Source organism: Artemia franciscana, unplaced genomic scaffold (genome assembly GCF_032884065.1).
Source record: "Artemia franciscana unplaced genomic scaffold, ASM3288406v1 Scaffold_3081, whole genome shotgun sequence".
Lineage (NCBI taxonomy): Eukaryota > Metazoa > Arthropoda > Branchiopoda > Anostraca > Artemiidae > Artemia > Artemia franciscana.
In genome coordinates this window covers 11,295-28,068 of record NW_027063779.1, presented here as the reverse complement: position 1 = coordinate 28,068, position 16,774 = coordinate 11,295, and the positions used below count along the sequence as shown (strand labels likewise).

General features: G+C 34.0%; 1 long non-coding RNA gene across 1 annotated transcript; it reads left to right on the top strand.

Moving 5' to 3' along the window:
* The first annotated feature begins 659 nt into the window (after positions 1-659).
* Positions 660-12,470, top strand: LOC136043122 (uncharacterized). Its single transcript, XR_010621554.1, has 2 exons — positions 660-810; positions 12,355-12,470. It is a non-coding gene; the product is annotated as an uncharacterized LOC136043122 (long non-coding RNA).
* The last annotated feature ends 4,304 nt before the right edge of the window (positions 12,471-16,774 follow it).

The window sequence follows — 16,774 nt, the reverse complement described above, 5'->3', positions numbered from 1 at the left end:
TTTTTATATATATAGATACATATATATATATATATATATATATATATATATATATATATATATATATATATATATATATATATATATATATATATATATATATATATATCTATCTATCTATCTATCTATCTCTATTCACAGGTGGGACACAGAGACACAACTACAATGGCGCGTAACTAATATGGCGCGTAACGACTTACGCGTGGGGGGGGCTTGGGGGGCGCGAAGCGCCCCACCAACTAGGTGTTGGGGTGGCGCGAAGCGCCACCCCAACAGCTAGTAATATATAATATATGTAACACTTAATAATTTTGAGTTATTAAAGTTAACAAAGTGAAAGCATTTTAGATTGTTTTTGTTTGCAGTAAAGTGGAAATTATGCTCCGATCTTGAGAAGGTTTCTAAGATATTGCCGACTCGGCCGTCTGACGACATGAATGCGAACGGTGTGTTGAAATTTTGTTCACTTTACCTCCCCAAAATTCCCTGCTAATTTCACCTTCATACATTTAGTCATACTTGTAATAGTAGCAACAATAGTGGTAGCACTAGTACTAATAGCTGTAGTAGTATTAATATAATTGCTTACTTCTGTTTGACATTTTTGAATCTCGTTATTTTTTTGAAAACTCGTTAATTTGATTCTATCGAATAGATAATGCTGAAATTTGTTTCCGTTCAGAAGTAAGTGACGCGTATCTACGTAATTCTACGAAACTTAGATGAAACCTTTTGGTTGGTTGAACAGTCGTCTTATCAAGTCCCGTATATTTCGACTTAATTCAATTAGCCGTTGCTATGACATTGCCGGTATGTCCTTTTGATAACCTGTATATTCATATGCTTCGTAAATTTTCATCTTACTGCTCATAGCTTTAGTTAAATTAAAGAGCAAAAAAAACTTTTTAACTGAAAGTTATTAGCAGCATTAAAACTCAAAACGGAAGCAAAATATTATGTATATTAAGATGGCCCCTTCCTCAATACTTTCCTCTTAACATAAGGTTTTACCAGTGCATAAAGAAACATGTTATAAAGAAAATCTTATTTCACAATTCACAAGGGGAAAGACCTAGTTAACACATTTCGCAAGGGAAAAAAACTTAGTTAACACATTTTGCAAGGGGAAAAACCCATATCTCCACTTCATTTACTGTTGTACAGTTTTTTTTTGCGTTTTTTTTCCAAATTCTGAAAAATAAACATGGATGCATATGCATTTTTCCATTTTCAAATAATCTATGTATGCAATTAAACACCCTCAGTCCGATATAATAGTTCTCAGTAAAACATATTAAAAGACAAATACTTATAAATTTAGATTGTTAGGTTAGATGACGATTGTGTTTGTTTATAAACAACTTTCAAGACCTAGAGAATAGACACAAACATTTAAAATCTATATATATATATATATATATATATATATATATATATATATATATATGTTCTGGCCCTAGGCTTATACTGAAAATAAAATTAAAACCCACGGTTAATCTGATTAAAACAACCCTCTTTGCACCAATGCTCGGAATCAAACAGTTCATGGTAATGAACTGTGGTAAGGAGCGACCAGGCTCAATAGTAAACGAAACTCTAAAAAAAGGAATTTTGATACTAATAGGTACATCAAAAGAATTGGATTTTTATGTTGATTTTAAATATATAAGTTTCATTAAATTTAGTTTTACTCAGCAATAGTTACGAGCCTGAGAAAAATTTGCCTTGTTTTGGAAAATGGGGGACAACACGCCCTAAAAGTCATACAATCTTAACGAAAATCACACCATCATATTCAGTGTATCAGAGAACCCTACTGTAGAAGTTTCAAGCTCTCATCTACAAAAATGTGGAACTTAGTATTTTTTGCCAGAAGACCGATCACAGGTGCGCGTTTATTTGTTTCTTTGTGTTTTTTGTTGTTGTTTTTTTCCCAGGGGTGATCGTATCGACAAAGGGGTCCTAGGATGTCGCGAGAGAGCTCATTCTAACCCAAATTAAAAGTTCTAGTGCCCTTTTTTAGTGACCAACAACTCAGAGGGCAAATAGGCCCCTCCCACGCTCATTTTTTCCAAACATCAGTGGATCAAAATTTTGAGATAGTCATTTTGTTCAACATAGTCGGAAAACATAATAACTATGTCTTTGGGGCTGACTTACTCCTCCGAAGTTCCCGAGGAGGGGCTGCAAGTTACAAACTTTGACCAGCGTTTACATACAGTAATGGTTATTTGGAAGTGTACAGACCCTTTCAGGGGCATTTTTTGGTTAGGGGGGGTTGAGGGTAGGGGACTACATAGGAGGATCTTCCCTTGGAGGAATTTGTCATGGGAGAAGAGAAATTCCAAGAAGGGGGGCAGGATTTTGTCGCATTATTTAAAAAAAAAAAATGAAAAAATAAATTTAAGTAACCGAAAAACTGGAGTGGAACTAGGCCTCTTCTCTCACCCTTTTTCTCCATGTCGTCTGATCAAAACTAAGAGAGAGCCATTTAGCAACAACAAAAAATTAATACGCAAATATCAAAATAGGCAGAAATATCGGTAATTCAATGATCTATGTCTGTTTTTAGATGGGCAGTAAACAATTGAGACAAAAAATTTCGAAAGTAGTGAAAAATTATGTTAAGTTAAGTGAAAGTGATAGTTACTAGGGATGAATCGTCACTAGTGGATAAATTACTCCCAGAACGAAATAGAATTTTTGGGGAGCTATTTTTTTTTTAGAAGACAAATTGCTGGGAAATCCCCAAAAATTTGGGAATGGTGAAAGCACTTGTATTTTCAGACAAAATCTGCAAACAAATTTAAATACTGACAAGTAGCATTGCTACTATGCTACTCCCTTTTTATGTGGTGTAGTACAAATTGTGTATTGACAGCTTATCTTTGAGCAAAAATTATTTTTATATGTAAAAACGGCATTTTCAGACAAAATCTGCGAAGAAATTTAAAAACTGCCAAGTAAAATTGCTACTTGGCTACCCAACTTTTTCAACAGTGGGCTGCACTTTCTTGCCATTCAAATTTCTGTGTAAGGTCTTAATGAAAACCACAATTATAGTTATATTACAGAATAATCTGCCCTGATTCTCTTGTTTCAGACTGCAGTTATATGTTAACCTTATTGAACCTTTCCAGTATGACACCCTGTAAAATTGGAGGCCATGAAAGAAGTCTTGAGGAAGCCCAACTTTTCTTTCAATGCATTAGCTTTACTCTTGGTTGAGTGTCTCTCATTTATGCTACATAATAATCAGTAATTAGCAATAATTATTAACTTCGTAGATGAATCATTATTTTTGTACTATGGATCAATGAGCACGACCCTCAACCATAGCTAACGACATATGCTGCGTGCCTTCAATGGTAAAAGTGTATCGTTTTTTCCCCCAGGGGTGATTGTATTGACCCAGTGATCCTACACTGATACGAGAGGGCTCATTCAAACGGATAATAAAAGTTCTAGTGCCCTTTTTAAGTGACCAAAAAAATTAAAGAGCAGCTAGGTCCCCTCCAACGCTCATTTTATTTCGAAGTCACTGGATTAAAATTTCGAGACATTCACTCTGTTCAGAGTAGTCAAAAAATCTAGTAACTATGTATTTGAGGACGACTTAATCCCCACAATCCAAGGTGGAAGGACTCCAAGTTATGAAGTATGCCCATTGTTATATAAATAATTGTTTATTGGGAAGCATACAGACGTTTTCAGGAGGATTTTCGATTTCTAGTGGAGGAGGGGGTAGGGGGAGAGGGTTACTTGGGAGAATCTTTCCGTGGAGGAATTTCTTATGTGGAAAGAGGAGTTTCCGTAAAGGGGCGCTGGATTTCCCAGCATTATTTAAAAATGATCTGAAATTGAAAAAAAACAAGTTTTTTGAACCGAAAGTAACTATTACTTGTATGAGGGGATGTGCCCCCTTGTCAATACCTCACTCTTTACGCTAAGTTTTTTTAGTACTTTCAAAAGACCTATTTATTCTAATTAAACGGCTCTTCTGATTCAGGGATAATTTTTACAGAATTGGGACAAAATTTTAACTTTAGTATAAAGAGCGAGGGAGGGGGACCCCCTCGTATACGTAATGATTTCTTTTCTTTTTAATTTTTAATTTTGTTCTTTATATTCAGCTGAAAAAACTTGTTCGTTTTTTTCTATTTAATAGCTTACAGTGTCAACTCCAACACACTACAGTTGGCACTATAATTTCCTAAAGGAGTTGTAAAGGTAAATCAAAAGGTAAATCGCCAGATGATTTGAAAGACGAGTAATATCCTTGGAATGGCTTGGGGATCAAATTGAAAATTTAGTTGTGTATTTGTGCTTATCTTTTTTGGCTTGACGGAACAAAATTAAATAATGTCCCAACTGGGGACATTATTTAATTTTGAAAAAAAAATCTGTTTTTTTTTTTTATTGGCTCTGCTTTTCCCACAAAAGAAACAATCTGGTTTCTAAAAGGTGAGCTTATTTACCTCCTATGAAACCTGTATTTCTGTGTATGTTTAAGTTTGTTGCTCAGCCTTAGTTTACCCAGCCATTAAATAACTTAGATTCACCATGTTTACTTTCATTTTCCACAATTGGATATTCTTTTTGGCATTCCTTCTTCTTATTTCCCCTATCTTAATTTATCCCACAACATATTTCTATTTCTATCATCAGAAATAAATAATAATCGAATGGGCTTCCAAAATCACTTTTCATCAATGAATTGGGGGGCAGCAATCTCTTTTTCTCTTTGCTTTACCCTTTCATTAAAAAGTCTCATCGGCTTGCTTGCCGAACGCTGAAAGTACCTTTATACCCTCAAGATTGTATTCAAAAAATTTGTTTTGTGAATTTAGCGGAGCCACTTGAATCAACTAATCAATTTGGGACAGATGAGTTTAGCTTTGTTGGCTAACAGCTAATTAAATGAGTTTTTTGTGGCACTATTTGCTTGACCCAGTCGAATTTATGAATGCTATATTTCTATTGCATTATCCATCGTTAATATTTATTAACTCGTTAATTTGATTCTATCGAATAGATAATGCTGAAATTTGTGTCCGTGCAGAAGCAAGTGACGCGTATCTACGAAATTCTTCGAAACTTAGATGAAACGGTTTTTTTTTCAGTGCTGTTTAATTTCCAACTCTTGTTTCTTCTTTTGTTTCATTGTTATATTTGTTAGTTATTATTTTTACCTTAAATTTACTTTTTTATCATTTTCTCTGCTTTTTTTTTCTCATTGGCTTGATTTCAGCAACCAAAAAAGAGCACAGTACCTTAAAGGCAAAGATGAATTGAAAATAATTGGTGTCTAAAGGAGATGGCCAATCATTTTGATCAATTGTATCCGTCAATTGATTGACGTGTGCCTTTATCAAATTTAATTCGGCTTTTCAATCAACTCTTCAATCTTCATCAAAGCTAATCTAAGACACTGTTTTTCATCTTGATTGATCAATCAATTGAATCAAAATGATTGAGTCATTCACACTTTCTATCAATCATCGTCAACGCTTGCCTCAAGCGTCAAACAGGTTCCAAGACGGTCAATCAATCAGTTCGTGGTAACAAAATGTAGTAAGGAGCGACCCAGCTCAATAGCAAACGAAACCCTAGAAAAGGGAATTTTGATACTAAAAGATACATCAAAAGAATTGAATTTTTATGCTAATTTTAAATATATAAGTTTCATTAAATTTAGCCTTACGAGCCTGAGAAAATTTGCCTTTTTTGGATAATAGGGGGGAAAAACCCCCCTTAAAGTCATATAATCCTAACGAAAATTACACCATCGCATTCAGCGTTTTAGTTTATTTATACAATAAACCATTTTTTCCTAGGGGTCATCGTATCGACTAATTGGTCCTAGAGTGTCTTAAGAGGGCTCATTCTAACAGAAATTAAAAATTCTAGTACCCTTTTTAAGTACCAAAAAATTGGAGGACACCTAGGCCCCCTCCCACGCTCATTTTTTCTCAAAGTCAACGGATCAAAATTTCGAGATAGCCATTTTGTTCAGCATAGTCGAAAACTATAATAACTATGTATTTGGAGATGACTTACTCCCCCATTGTCCCCGAGGGAGGGGCTGCAAGTTGCAAGCTTTGACCAGTATTTAATTTCAGTTATGGTTAATGGGAAGTGTAGAGACGTTTCCAGAGAGATTTTTATGGTTTGGGAGGGGGTTTAGGGAAGGGGACTATGTGGTAAGATCTATACTTGGAGGAATATGTCATGGGGGAAGAGAAATTCAATGAAGGGGTGCAGGATTTTCTAGCACTATTATAAAAAAAATAAAAAAATGATATGAAAAGGTTTTTTCAACTGAAAGTAAAGAGCAGCATTAAAACTTAAAACAAACAGAGATTATTACGCATATGAGGTGTTCTTCTCCTCCTAAATGCCTCGCTCTTTATGCTAAAGTATTTTTAGTAATTTCAACTATTTATTCTACGGCCTTTGTGATTCAGGGGTCATTCTTGAAGAATTGGGAGAAAATTTAAGCTTTAGTGTAAAGAGCGAGGTATTAAAGAGGGGACAAACCCCCTCATATACATAATAAAATATAAGAATATAGAAGTTCGTTACGTAAGTTAATTCTTAAGTTACGTATATTTTTTACTATTAAAAACGTTCGTTAAAAATTAAAAGTTCTAGTTTCCTTTTAAACTAATCGAAAAATTGGAGTGTAACTAGGCCTCCTCCCCCCCCTTTCTTCTCAAAATCTTCTTATCAAAACTAAAAGAAAGCTATTTAGCCAAAAAAAGAATTAATATGCAAATTTTATTTTAATAATTTATGTGCGGAGAGCCAAAATCAAACATACATTAATTCAAAAACGTTCAGAAATTAAATAAAAAAATTAGTTTTTTTTACTTGAAAGTAAGGAGCGACATTAAAACTTCAAACGAATAAAAATTAATCCGTGTATGAAAGTGGCTATTCCCTTCTCAACGCTCCGCTCTTTACGCTAAAGTTTTTTAATGTTTTGCAAAGAAGAATTGAGAGAAAGAGTCAAACTTTAGCGTAAAGAGCGGGCCGTTTAGAAGGGAACATTCACTTTCATAGACAGAGTAATTTCAGTTCGTTTTAAGTTTTAATGTCGCTCCTCACTTTCAGTTATAAAAGACTAGTTTTTTATTTAAATTAAAAAAAGAAACTAGTTTTTTTTTAACTGAAAGTAAGGAGCGACATTAAAACTTAAAACGAACAGAAATTACTCCGTATATGAAATGGGTTGGCTCCTCCGCAATCCCTCCCTCTTTACACTAAAGTTTTTAATTGTTTTAAAATATAGAATTGTGGCAAAGAGTCAAACTTAGCGTAAAGAGCGAGGGATTGCAGAGGGGACAACTCATATCATCACTTCCAGAGTGACTGCGTTTCACTTTGTTATTTTAACAGAGAAATTAAATATCACTGCGTTTCACTCTGTTATATTTAATTTCTGAACGTTTTTGAATTAATGCATGTTTGATTTGGCTTTCCGCACATAAATTATTGAATGAAATTTGCATATTAATTCTATTTTTGGCTAAATGGCTTTCTCTTACTTTTGATCAAACAATTTTGAGAAATAAAAGGTGTGGAAGGAGGCCTAGTTCCCCTCCAATTTTTTGGTTACTTAAAAAGGCAACTAGAACTTTTAATTTTTAACGAACGTTTTTATTAGTAGAAAATATACGTAACTTGAGAATTTACTTACGTAACAAACTTTTATATTCTTATATTTTTACTATGTATATGAGGGGGTTTGTCCCCTCGTTAATACCTTGCTCTTTACACTAAATCTTAAGTTTGTCCCAGTTCTTTAAGAATGATCCCTGAATCAGAAAGGTCGTAGAATAAATTGTTGAAATTACTAGAAATACTTTAGCATAAAGAGCGAGGTATTTATATCCTCCTAAATACCTCGCTTTTTATGGTAAAATATTTTTAGAACCCCTCATATGCGGAATAATCTCTGTTCGTTTTAAGTTTTAATGCTACTCCTTATATTGTAATGCTTGAAAATCCCGCGCCTTTTTCATTGAATTTTTCTTCCTCCATGACATATTTCTCCAAGGAAAGATCCTCCCACATATCCCCCTCCCCTCAATCTCACCCCCAAACCAAGGAAATCCCCCTGGAAATGTATTTACACTTTCCAATAGCCATTACTGTATGTAAACACTGGTCAAAGTTGGTAACTTGCAGCCCCTCCTCCAGGGACTTTGGGGGAGTAATTCATCCCCAAAGGCATAGTTATTATCGTTTTCAACTATGCGAAACAAAATGGGTATCTCAAAGTTTTGATCCGTTGACTTTGGGATAAAAATGAGCGTGGGAGGGGGTCTAGGTGCCCGCCAATTTTTTTGGTCACTTAAAAAGGGTACTAGGACTTTTCATTTCCGTTAGAATTAGCCCTCTTGCGACATTCTAGGACCAGTTGGTCGATACGACGACGTCTGGAAATAAACAACAAATAAACACGCAGAAGAATAAATCTTCTGCCAAAAAATACGAATTTCTACATTTTTATATATAGGAGATTGAAATTTTTGCTAGAGGGTTCTCTGATACGCTGAATAAGATGGTGTGATTTTCGTTAATATTCTATGACTTTTAAAGGGGTGTTTTCCCCTATTTTCCAAAGTGAAGCAAATTTTCTCAGGCTGGTAACTTTTGATGACAAATACTAAAAGTGATGAAACTTATATATTTAAAATCAGCATGTTAATTCGATTCTTTTGATGTATCTTTTAGCATCAAAATTCCGTTTTTTAGAGTTACGTATTGAGCCGGGTCGCTCCTTACTACAGTTTGTTATCACGAACTGTTTGATCATGCTTGAGTCAATGGACTGACGCGAGCTTTTGATCAAAATGATTTACCGTCTAGGGCGTGCTTAGTATCTGGAAAAAAATAATTATATGAAAAATATATAGTCTAATCTTTTTGTATGTAAAATCTATGAAAAGAATTTTAAAAAAAATTCTTTTATGTTTAGGGTGTTGGAACGCTTAAATTCGGGATGAATTTACGCGGTTACATCACAATAAAACCAAAGCTCCTTGTAGGACCGGACCCGGTTGAGCTATTTCATGCTGTCACCATGGGAAATATACAAAGAAAAACGATGCCATGAAGAAGGAATTTTAATGGTTTATTGTGTGAATATATTTAAAGCCTTATCGCTAAACCAACTGATATTGGCTAAGATTTTCAAAGCTCAACTCAAAGATTGTGTATTTTAAATTTGAAAAAAAATCTGACTTTAGGGTATAGGGGGTACGAGGGTATACAAAATTCTACGCATCTACAAAAAAAGTAGTATTACACATTAGTTATAAATTTAATACGTCACTTTTGTGGAATATATCCTTACGATCGTCCTTTCTAGCCGTCTATCTGGTTCCGGACAATAAGCAGGGTATCTCAAAATGAAGTGAGAAGAGGTAGAAAGGAAGATTTTAAAGGAAGTTGAATGCTCGTGGGAGGGGTAATAAAAGTACAAGTTTTGAACGAAATAGGGTGGAGGAAGAATGTGAGCAGCTGTGTTGGCCTCTGGTGGCCTGGTGCTGCAGTGAATTATTATTAGTAGGCTATTAGTTGTTATACTCACATTATTCATTTGAAAACCATGATATTGATAAGATTGTTTTGATGTTACAATCTCCCCTACCTTCCAATCACGGGACCTTCAAATCAAAGCCTAGGTTAAAAAAAACTAGATTTTTTTAAACCTAATTATATTAGATTTTATTCATTTCTAAAGAATTTTCATTATTTCTTTTCCTTTAATGTTGTTATTTTATTTTAACAAATGTCTTACTGTTTAAATGCATATAATGGTAAGACATTGATAAATTTAGGCTCCCTATTATCCAAAGCCTAATTCGTCTTACAATTTCCACCATATTTGTATTATAGCACGTTTTTTGCCTGTTTTGGAATTTTGTACCCCTCCTCTAACCTGAAAAAACAAAAATCATATTCAAGCAAATGTATAAATTAATTTCATTCTAAACAATAAAGATTTAAATAATAAATTTCATTAAGCGTATGAAATTACAAAATCTTAATTTTTTCTTATTTTCAGGCATATAATGAGCCAATAATCCACAATGAGGTGAAGAACCATATATATATATATATATATATATATATATATATATATATATATATATATATATATATATATATATATATATATATATATATATATATATATATACCGAAAAAAATGGATTTACAGCTTGATATTTTTATATGGAAGGACCATTTCCCTTTTAAGTTTTTGATTCTTTTTGTAATTATATTTTATTGTTTATTTTTCAAACCCAAAAAAAGTGTTTTCAGAATAGGGTAGGTGTCATAAGATTATTATTGACCCAAGGCTTACTAAATAAGCAGTAAACTAGGTTCACATTCCTCAATGAGATATTTTTGAATATTTGAACTGTTTTGTATTACTTTTCTGTTCTAAGTTTAACCGCTAGTTTCATGAGTCTGTCATTAAACAAATTTCATTGTAGATAATTATATTACTTTGTTATATTTAATAATAAAAATTGTTTTAATAATAGCATCATTTGTTCAAATTTCTACCATTCTTTAGTTTGATTTACGAAAAAGGTAGATGCATTATTGTAGACTCTTCATTTGTTTATTTTGTATTAAAATGTGAAAATAAATAATCTGTACTGCAGGGAGCTCTGAGTAATATTTCTTCTGGAAAAGGGGCGGTAGAACAAATAAGTTTGGGAAGGACTATATTCGTTAAAGAACAAACGCGCCACAGATGGGCCTATTATTTCTTTTAGGAAAAACACCGCCATCATCTCTGATCAAGGTTAAAGTAAAAGACTACATTTACTAAATAAGTATTTTGATGAAACACTTATTTTGATGAAAAATGATGTTTATTTTTTCAGCTAGATGACGTTGGCTATTTTTCTCATTGAAAGGAGTTTCTGCTCTTATCATTTCCTCTTTTGGTCATAGTGAACTTCTTTTAGACGTCTGAACTATTGGAACGTTGGTAAAAGATAACGTAATAATAGATATAAAAAAAAAGATTTTTAACAATTTTTGAGGTTTTATGCACGTATTATTGTTTAGGAAAATAGTAATATGTAATACGGTATAGGACTTTTCCTTTTCCAGAACTGGATGTTCTTATTTCTATCTCTTCTTCGACTTCTTATTTTTCCTATTTCTATTTCTTTCATTCCTTTTTTTTATTTTTATTACCACAAATAAGGGTTATTCCTTATTTCAATCAGGGAAATACTTTTCAACAAGGAATTATGGGGCAGCGATCTTTCTTTCCTTTGCGTTGCCTTTTCACTGAATATAGTTACTGCTTTTCTTGCCAAATTCTAAAATTACCTTTACACCCTCGAGATTGTATTCCCGAAACTTATTTGATTGGATAATATTGGCTGTTAACTCTTAAGATTGGGGCACCAATGTGATCAGTGCTAGTTCAATCACGATCAATACCAGCATGACTGAAAACAGCAGAATCTTAAGAGTAAACTTTATCAGGAAAGGCAATTCCTTATCATCCATCAATAAATTAGTGAAACCCAAATAAAACAGAAATTAAAATAAGTAAGTGAGCCAAACTCAAAACAAACAATCATTAACCTGAGTTGGGCTGAAAACCCGGGGTTGGATTTATTTATTTTTCATTGTTATAACTATGTAACAATAAATACATTAAACCAATCAATCTTAGTGTAGATCTCCTAAAGGGTTGAAGCCCAAGAAATGAAAATTACGAAGGTGTGTTTTCTTATGAGATACACTGAATTCTTGCCAATAACATAGCAATAAAATTGCAAAAGTAATGACGTAAATTTGTGCAAATTCTATTAACTAGGCATCCAAAATTGGTTAATGTCTTTCCACTCAACCAGCTTCAAAATATTCTACCTATTTATCCTAGCCGTTCCTGAGATATAGAATATAATTGCAATTGACAATCCAGACTGCAATAGAGTATTTACCTAAGTGTGAGCTCAACATCCCTGTTACGCCTCAAACCTTAATTATCGGAAAAATATCCTATTTTTAACTTATTACTTACTCTCTAAAGCCATTGATTGAAGCCTTGTCATGATTGTTAGTTAAATGTTCCTCCGCGTTTTTTCTTCTTTATTCGTAATAATCTTTTACGTTCGACAAAGAAGGTCGTCCGTTTGGGTATTTTAACGCCAAAACTTTATTTAGGAACAAACGTCATCTATATCTGGGGTCAACAAACGTCCTCTATATCTGGGGTCGATTTTAAGTTTTAGTGCTATTCTCTATAATTTTTTTTACATTTCTTTTATCTTATAGCGATTGACATCTTTTTTTGTTTTCTAGGTTGAAAATTAAAAAGCTGAGCAGTAAATTTTGAAAACTTCTGTGCAAGCCTGAATACTATTGCCATCTTTTTGTATAATGTCGTTTATTTTTACATAGAAGGTCGTTGCAACAAATCAGACTTCTTGTAATTATAAGTCCCCCAAAGATTTTCTCAAATTCTTAAGATTTTTTAGAAATCTGATGTGTCTGAACTTTGCATTTAGGTGGAATTTATTACTCTGCATTGAAAGCTCAAAAAGGCTCGTCTGATATCTTTTTTAAATATATACGAGTATTTGAGCACTGAAAAAGAAAACTGATTATATAGCTATAGTCAGTACAGTTAAGTAAGAGGAAGTAGTAACCCTGTATTCTAGCTTAATGACTAGTTGCGACGGATATTTTCTGAGGGGCTTGAGTGCTCAAAAATTTATCTTCAAAATACTCTCTACAGAAAAGCCATGTCACTAAGTAAATAATTTTGGGCACAACTGTTTGAATTTCTGCGCAACTGTTTAAATTTTGGGCACAACTGTTTAAATTTTGGGTGCAACTGTTTAAATTTTGGGTGCAACTGTTTAAATTTTGGGCGCAACTGTTTAAATTTTGGGCGTAACTGTTTAAATTTTGGGCGTAACTGTTTAAATTTTAGGCGTAACTGTTTAAATTTTAGGCGCAACTGTTTAAATTTTGGGCGTAACTGTTTGGGGGCAACTGTTTAAATTTTGGGCGCAACTGTTTAAATTTTGGGCGCAACTGTTTAAATTTTGGGCGCAACTGTTTAAATTTTGGCCGCAACTGTGTAAATTTTGGGCGCAACTGTTTAAATTTTGGGCGCAACTGTTTAAATTTTGGGCGTAACTGTTTATCTTCATTTTTATCTTCAAAATACTCTCTACAGAAAAGCCATGTCACTAAGTAAATAATTTTGGGCACAACTGTTTGAATTTCTGCGCAACTGTTTAAATTTTGGGCACAACTGTTTAAATTTTGGGTGCAACTGTTTAAATTTTGGGTGCAACTGTTTAAATTTTGGGCGCAACTGTTTAAATTTTGGGCGTAACTGTTTAAATTTTGGGCGTAACTGTTTAAATTTTAGGCGTAACTGTTTAAATTTTAGGCGCAACTGTTTAAATTTTGGGCGCAACTGTTTAAATTTTGGGCGCAACTGTTTAAATTTTGGGCGCAACTGTTTAAATTTTGGCCGCAACTGTGTAAATTTTGGGCGCAACTGTTTAAATTTCAGTTAAATGAATAATTTTCAGCGTCACCTCTCCATTGCAAATGTAATAATTACTGTATTTTACCTTAATGTGCAAAACGGTCACTTCAAGGTCTTCCACAAAAAAAAAGGTTCAGCCCTCCTCAAAAGAAGTTATTCAGAGAAAATATGGCACTTTGGCTCAATTTTTTTTCAGGCCTCACCCTCCCAAAAAAATTGGCCTGATTGAAAAATTAATTCTTTCCGTCAAAAAATTCCAATGGGTAGCAGTAATTAACCCTATTGTAAATATTTTTTTTCTTTAACAGAAAGAAATTAATCACGAATAAATTAAATTGAAAGCCTTAAGAATGATGGAGAAAACCCATAAACATCACCAATTTTTTAATTGCATACCACTTAAACTTTGCTTAATAGCTTAATTTTTTACTCACAATTTTAATTTTTTATCGGATTTTTTATATTTATTTTTAAGGAAACCAAAGACCATTAGTGTAATTATAAAGAATTTAAATCCAGGAGATTTGGACTATTCTTTCTTCCAGGTTTCTACCGAATCCTTTATATCTCGTTAATTTTGTCTGTTGGAATATTTTATCCCATAGCAGCGAAAGTCTCATCTCCTCCCTTTTCAGTTTTCTAGGAGACCAGTTTGTAATCAACTTCTATCCGTAGGTCAAGAAGTCCAATACTGGATTTTTTTTCCGAAAATACTAGAAAGAGTTTCTGTACTTTGATAGCTTCAAAAATTTTTAGTTTATGGAAATTGAAACATTGAATTCCAGAACAAAACGCTAATTTTCTGCTTTAAAATGCTTAAACTGGCCTTGATTTAAAAGACCCTCTCTGTCTTGCACATTCGATTAATACTAGTTTATGCACTTACTAAAATGGTGAATTCAAGCTACCCTTTTTAATTTCTGTACGATAATTAAAAATTCCTATAGTGAAGGGGGCCATTTAAAGGATGATAACATAAAATTTCTTATAGAATATAAACCCGATCTAGGCATGTTTCTGAATATATTCAATGCTGAAATTAGTGGAATACCTTCAATGGGGAAGACAGTACAAACAAAGTCGTTTTTTCTCATAAACTGTGGACGAAGTAATAATTCCTAAAGAGGTAAATTGGCTATGGTCTTCAAACGTACAATCAAGGTAAACACATTTACCCTTTTTTGGTATAATTACTGACAAGTTGAAAACTTACTCCCCCCTCCTAATTATTGAAAAAAATTTGCTCTTTTATCCTCGAAGGTTTGACGCGTTCACGCCATTTTTAAGCTGCAAAGGCTATTGCTATAAATTTTTCTCTTGTACAAATTTTTCTTGACAAAATTTGCCTCCAATAGCCATGCTTTGCATACCTCATGTATTTTAAATCAGTGAAAAATAGACTATTGAACTGTATGCTGTTGAACTTTAATATGTAGTTAGGGGAGGGAAGGTGTCAGCACGCCATAAGTTGAACAGCTTATGAATCTTACATGTTGTTTCAAGACCTCTGGTTGGGTGTCCATACTGCTGATCGGCAGGTTCTCTTTAGTAACGCACGTAGTGAGAGCCAATTCAAGTTATATTGCACTCTCTTTTTTGAAGCTCTTTTTCTTTTTTGAGGCTCTTTTTCTTTTTTGAAGCTCTTTTTCTTTTTTGAAGCTCTTTTTCTTTTTTGAAGCTCTTTAATGGGAACAATGCTTGATGTCGCAGCAGGATCCTTGACTGATAACTAGTGTTTGGACAGGGTTCGAATCGTGCCTCATCATTTCTTAACAAAACGAATTTTTATGCCACTTGGTATTAACCAAGTGGCATATAGCAATCGAAAATTCTGTCGGTCTGGCGGTCTGGCGGTCTCTCGGTCCCGGTTTTGCTACTTTTGGCACTTCCAGGTAAGCTAGGACGATGAAATTTGGCAGGCGTATCAAGGACTGAACCCAATTAAATCAGAAATAGTTTTTTTTCTGGATTTGGGGGAGGGGAGTGGGGGATCCGTTAATTCGAAAAAAAATAGAAGAAATGAAGTATTTTTAACTTACGAACGGTTGATCAGATCTTAATGAAATTTGATATTTGGAAGGATATTGTGTCTCAGAGCTTTTGTTTTAAATCCCGACCGGATCTGATGACATTGGGGAGGGATTGGGAAGGGGAAACCTAAAATCTTGGGAAACACTTAGAGTGGTGCGATCGGGATGAAACTTGGTGGGAAAACTAAGCACAAGTCCTAAATACATGATTGACATAACCGGAAGGGATCCGCTCTCTTTGGGGTAGTTGGAAGAGTTAATTCTGATGAATTAGAAAAAATGAGGTATTTTCAACTTACGAACGGCTGATCGGATTTCATTGAAATTTGATATTTAGAAGGATATCGTGTCTCAAAGCTCTTATTTCAAATCCCGACCGGATCTGGTGACATTGGGGGGAGTTTGGGGGGACCTAAAATCATGGAATACGCTTAGATTGGAGGGATCGGGATGAAACATGGTGGTAAAAATAATCAGAAGTCTTAGATACATGATTTACAGAATTGGAACGGATCTGCTTTATCGAGGGGGGGGGGGGGGTAATTCTGAAAAATTAAAAGAAAATGACGTATTTTTAACTTACGAAGAAGTGATCGGATCTTCATGAAACCTCATTTTTAGAAGGACCTCGTAACTCAGATCTCTTATTTTAAATCTCAACCAGATCCAGCGTCATTGGGGAGGGGGGCAGTTGGGGGGGGGGGGACCGGAAATCTTAGAAAATACTGAAAGCGGAGATACAAGGATGAAACTGGATGGGAAGAATAAAAACATGTCTAAGATACGTGACTGACATAACCGGACCGGATCTGCTCTCTTTGGTTGAGTTGAGAGGGGGAGGGTAAGTTGGAAAAATGAGGTATTTGTAACTTACGAAAGGGTGGCCAGATCTTAATGAAATTTGAAATTTAGAAGGATATTGTGCTTTAAAGCTCTAATTTTAAATTCCGACCAGATCCTTTGACATTGGGGGGAGTTGAAAGGGCAAACCGGAATTCTTGGAAAACGTGAAGATTGGGGTATTTTTATCTTACGAATGAGGGATCGGATCTTAATGAAATTTGATATTTAGAAGGAATTCATGTCTCAGTGCTCTTGTTTCAAATCCCGACCAGATCTTTTGACATGGGGGGGGGGGTCGGAGGGGTAAATCTTGGAAAATACTTGGAGTGGAGGAATCAGGATG